Source organism: Gossypium raimondii, unplaced genomic scaffold (assembly GCF_025698545.1).
Source record: "Gossypium raimondii isolate GPD5lz unplaced genomic scaffold, ASM2569854v1 Contig00349, whole genome shotgun sequence".
Taxonomy (NCBI): domain Eukaryota; kingdom Viridiplantae; phylum Streptophyta; class Magnoliopsida; order Malvales; family Malvaceae; genus Gossypium; species Gossypium raimondii.
The window spans coordinates 1-5,000 of record NW_026291449.1 but is presented as its reverse complement, the minus strand read 5'-3'; the positions used below and the strand labels follow the sequence as shown (position 1 = coordinate 5,000).

Genomic DNA, 5,000 nt, shown 5'->3' with positions numbered 1-5,000 from the left:
ATGGTGCCTGAGGTTCCTGCACATCCAAGCACCAAGGTGCTGATGGTGCTTCGAGGCTCCTGCACGACCAAGGGCCTGCCGACAGATGTCCGAGGCTCCTGCACATCATAGCACCGAGGTGCCGATGGTGCCCGAGGCCCCACGACCAAGGGCCTAGGTTGCCGATGGTGCCCGAGGCCCCTGCACATCGAAGCACTGAGGTGCCATGGCGCCCGAGGCCTCTTCATGGCCAAGGGCTGGTTTGCTGATGTGTCCGGCCCCGCACATCCTAGCACCAAGGTGCCGATGGTGCCCGAGGCCCCGCACGACCAAGCTATCGCGCTACCGAACGGTTCGCCGAGCACCGCCGACGGACTGGAGCACCGCTGGACGGATCGCCGAGCACTGCCTGAACCTAACCGGCGGTGGGGGCACCGACGTCCGGCATACGGCATGGGCTGTGCCTCGACAACCCCCGCCGCTCAATATCACCTCCCCTAAAGAGCTAAAAACTTGGTCAATGCGCTAATGTGATATCTATGTGTCTCAAATGGGACACTTTTTACCCGACGCCCCTGCACTCAACAGGGCCCAACTTTAGCTTTGTGCTCAAGGCTTGGCCATCCATGCAATTCAGTCAGAGGAAAGCTCGAGGCTCTGCACATCCAAGCACTAAGGTACCGATGGTGCCTGAGGCTCCGCACTCCAAGGGCCTAGGTTGCTGATGCTGTCCGAGGCTTCTGACATCATAGCACCCGAGGTGCCATGGTCCCGAGGCTTCCCACAACCAAGGCATAATTTGTCGATGGTGTCCGATGCTCCCAGACATCCATGCACCAAGGTGCATGGTGCTGAGGCCCCGAGACATCCAAGCATCAAGGTTACTGATGGTGTTCCAGGTTCACATCCAGCCACCAAGCCGAGGCCTTGTTATGGGGAAGGAGGGACCGGAGGATTCATCCATTGTTGGCTATCCGACCTCTACCCTTGGATTGGGAGGGACCGGACAACTCATTCATTGTTGGGTACTAAATATATAATGATATTTGAATTTACCTTTGATTGGGAGGGACCCGCACACCGACTCACCCATGATGATTTCAGATATTCCGGATACCTCACGGATGGATCGTCGAGCACCGCCGAACCTAACCGTGGGAAGTACCGACGCCGTGCATGCGATACGTGAGTATTATTTCGATAACCCCTCGCCGCTCAATGTCTCTTCCCCAAAGAGCTAAAAACTTGGTAATGCGCTACAGTGGCGACATACATGTCTCTAAATAGGGACACGCTTAGTTTCCATATGTCCCAAATGGTGGACACTTTTTAGCCCGACGCCTGCGCACTAACAAATGAAGGTTTATGGTGCTCGTGGGTTCTGACATCCGAGGCACTAAGGTGCCGAAGGGGAGCTCCCCACATGTCCAAACGGGACAGCTTTTTTGTGCCGCTTATTCCACTTAGTGACTTAGTGTTTTTAATCAAGATTTTGCTGGCCCAAACAAATACAAGAAGTCAATGTTGGGTCCATGAACATGGCAACGGCGAAGTAAAATTGAACAAGTCCCCTGAGTCACCAATGTGGGGAGCGGGCACAGATTCAAAGAAGGCCCTCACAGCATGTTCCACGGCGGGGCGGCACGCTGTGTGTTTAACTAACTCCTTACACCAAGTCCCCACCTGGGACCCTGTGGTAGGGCGTGCAATGTAATCCAGGGGGATGGGATAGGCGATGGGGAGGATTAACGAAGCGACAAAGGGTCGATCTCATGATCGTGGCAGAAGGCCACCGCCACTCAACACCCCGTCGCGTAAAGTCGTCCGCAAGGATTCTACCCGCTGCCCGGGAATTACGCCTGTGGAGGCGCTCATGACTTGTCCGCCGCGGCCGTCGCACCTACGACACGCCTTGGGGGCCGAGGCCTCACCGCGGGTCGGCATCGGGCGACGGGCGTGCGTCGCTTCTAGCCCGGATTCGACTTAGAGGCGTTCACCATAATCCAACATTGCACGGTAGCTTCTGCACAACGGGCTTTTCAACCAAGCGCGATGACCAATTGTGCGAATCAACGGTTCTCCCGTACTAGGTTGAATTACTATTGACGCGGCCATCAAGAGGGTAAAACTAACTGTCCTCACGACGGTCTAAACCCACCACGTTCCCTATTGGTGGGTGAACAATCCAACACTTGGTGAATTCTCGTCACAATGATAGGAAGAGCCGACATCAAGGATCAAAAGCAACGTCGCTATGAACGCTTGGCTGCACAAGCCGCTTATCCCCGTGGTAACTTTTTCCGACACCTCTAGCTTCAAATCTGAAGGTCTAAAGGATCGATAGGCCACGCTTACTGGGTTCAGATCGTGATCGGAAATCGTAATCAAACGAGCTTTTACCTTTGTTCCACACGAGATTGCTCGCTGAGCCTATCTTATCACACTCATGTTATCTTTTAACAGATAAAGGCCCAACCAAACTCCCCACCGACAATGTCTTCGGACCGGCTGTGGCCGGCTACTTTGGGTCCAAAAGAGGCCGCCCTACTCCCATTCAATAATAAGTAAAATAACGTTAAAAGTAGTGGTATTTCACTCGCCTGAGAGCTCCCACTTATCCCACACCTCTCAAGTCACCACAAAGTCGGACTAGAGTCAAGCTCATCAGGTCTTCCCTGATCGCCAAGCCCGTTCCTCACGTGGTTTCGCTGGAGGTAGATGTACAAGGAACTGTTAATCCATTCACGCGCGGTCACCAATTAGATGACGGCATTTGGCTACCTTAAGAGAGTCATAGTTACTCCCGCCGTTTACCCGCGCTGGTTGAATTTCTTCACTTTGACATTCAGAGCATCGGCGTAAATCACATTGCGTGAGCATCCGCAGGGACCATCGCAATGCTTTTGTTTTAATTAAACAATGGATTCCCTTGTCCGTACCAGCTCTGAGTCGATCGCTCTGTCGCCCGGAAGGCCCCTCGAGGGAGCCGTTCCCATTGTCCCCGGCCGGCACGCGGCGACCCGCTCGCCGCGTGACAGCTCGAGGTGCGCCGGCAATGATTGGTTCGGACTGGGACCCGTGCCCAGACTTCTCGAGCCAATCCTTTCCTGAGGTTACGGATCCATTTGCCGACTTGCCTACATTGTTCCATTGACCGTAGGCTGTTCACCTTGAGACCGATGCGGTTATGAGTACGACCGGCGCGGACGGCACCGGTCCTCCGGATTTTCTTGCGGGTCGCCGGGGCGCACTGGACACCACGCGACGCGGTGCTCTTCCGGTTGCTGACTCACCTCCGGCTGAGCCGTTCAGGGTGGGCAGGCCGTTAACAGAAGATAATCCTTCCTGAGGCCCCCGCCGACGTCTCCGGACTCTAACGTTGCTGCCAGCCGCCGCGTCCCGGTTCAGGAATTTTAACCCGATTCTCGAAGCTCGCGCTGGACGCTACTGTTTGACGGGCTTCCCTGCTCTTAGGATCGACTAACCCATGTGCAAGTGCCGTTCACATGGAACCTTCCCCTTCGGCCTTCAAAGTTCATTTGAATATTTGCTACTACCACCAAGATCTGCACGACGGCCGCCTGTCAGCTCAGCCCTGGGTTTTGTGGCGACTGCCGCGCCCTCCTACCATCGGGCCTGGCCCTGCCCTGACGGCTGGGTATAGGTCGCGCGCCACGCCATCCATTTTCGGGCTAGTTGATTCGGCAGTGAGTTGTTACACCCCTTAGCGGATTTCGACTTCCATGACCACCGTCCCATTGCCTTTAATCGACAACACCCTTTGTGGTTCTAGGTTAGCGCGCGCTGGGCACCGAACCTGGCTTCCGGTTCATCCCGCATCGCCGCTCGCTACCAAAATGGCCCACTTGAGCCTCGATTCCCGTGCGCGGCTCAACGAAGCAGCCGCGCCGTCCTACCTATTTAAAGTTTGAGAATAGGTCGAGGGCGTTGCGCCCCGATGCCTCTAATCATTGGCTTTACCCGATAGAACTCGCTAAGGGCTCCAGCCTATCCCGAGGGAAACTTCGAGGAACCAGCTACTAGACGGTTCGATTAGTCTTTCGCCCCTATACCCAAGTCGACGAACGATTTGCATCGTCAAGATCGCTGCGGCCTCCACCAGAGTTTCCTCCGCTTCGCCCTGCCTGCATAGTTCACCATCTTTCGGGTCCCGACAGCATGCTCACTCGAACCCTTCTCGAAGATCAAGGTCGGTCGGCGGTGCACCCGCGAGGGATCCCGCCAATCAGCTTCCTTGCGCCTTACGGGTTTTCAGCCCGTGACTCGCACACATGTCGACTCCTTGGTCCGTGTTTCAAGACGGGCCGAATGGGGAGCCCGCAGGCCGACGCCCGGAGCACGCAGGTGCCGAAGCACGCCGAGGCGGCGCGTGCTGAATCCCACGATCGAGGCGACGACGTCTCCACGGGCGTATCAGGCCCGGCTTGGGCCGCCGCCACGACCGCGTCGGTCCACGCCCTGAGCCGATCGGCGGACCGGCTCGCCGTTCCACATCCGACCGGGCGCATCGCCGGCCCCCATCCGCTTCCTCCCGACAATTTCAAGCACTCTTTGACTCTTTTCAAAGTCCTTTTCATCTTTCCTCGCGGTACTTGTTCGCCATCGGCTCTCGCCCGTATTTAGCCTTTGACGGAATTTACCGCCCGATTAGGGCTGCATTCCCAAACAACCCGACTCGTAGACAGCGCTCGTGGTGCGACAGGTCCGGCACGACGGGTCTCACCTTCCGGCGCCCCTTTCCGGGACTTGGGCCCGGTCCGTCGCCGAGGACGCTTCTCCGACTACAATTGACGCCGATGGCGACCGATTCTCGTCGGGCTTTTCCCGGTTCGCCGCCGTTACTAGGGGAATCCTGTAAGTTTCTTTTCCTCCGCTTATTGATATGCTTAAACTCAGCGGGTAATCCGCCTGACCTGGGTCGCGATGCGAGCACCGTCCTTGCGATGCCGAAAGGTTCAAGGGTCTCGATCGACGGACGCGCACGACTCGAACGAGGTTGC

At 56.6% G+C, this 5,000-nt stretch overlaps 1 pseudogene; it reads right to left on the bottom strand.

Moving 5' to 3' along the window:
• Positions 1-1,722: 1,722 nt before the first annotated feature.
• LOC128039215 (28S ribosomal RNA) lies at positions 1,723-4,922 on the bottom strand (annotated as a pseudogene).
• Positions 4,923-5,000: the final 78 nt, after the last annotated feature.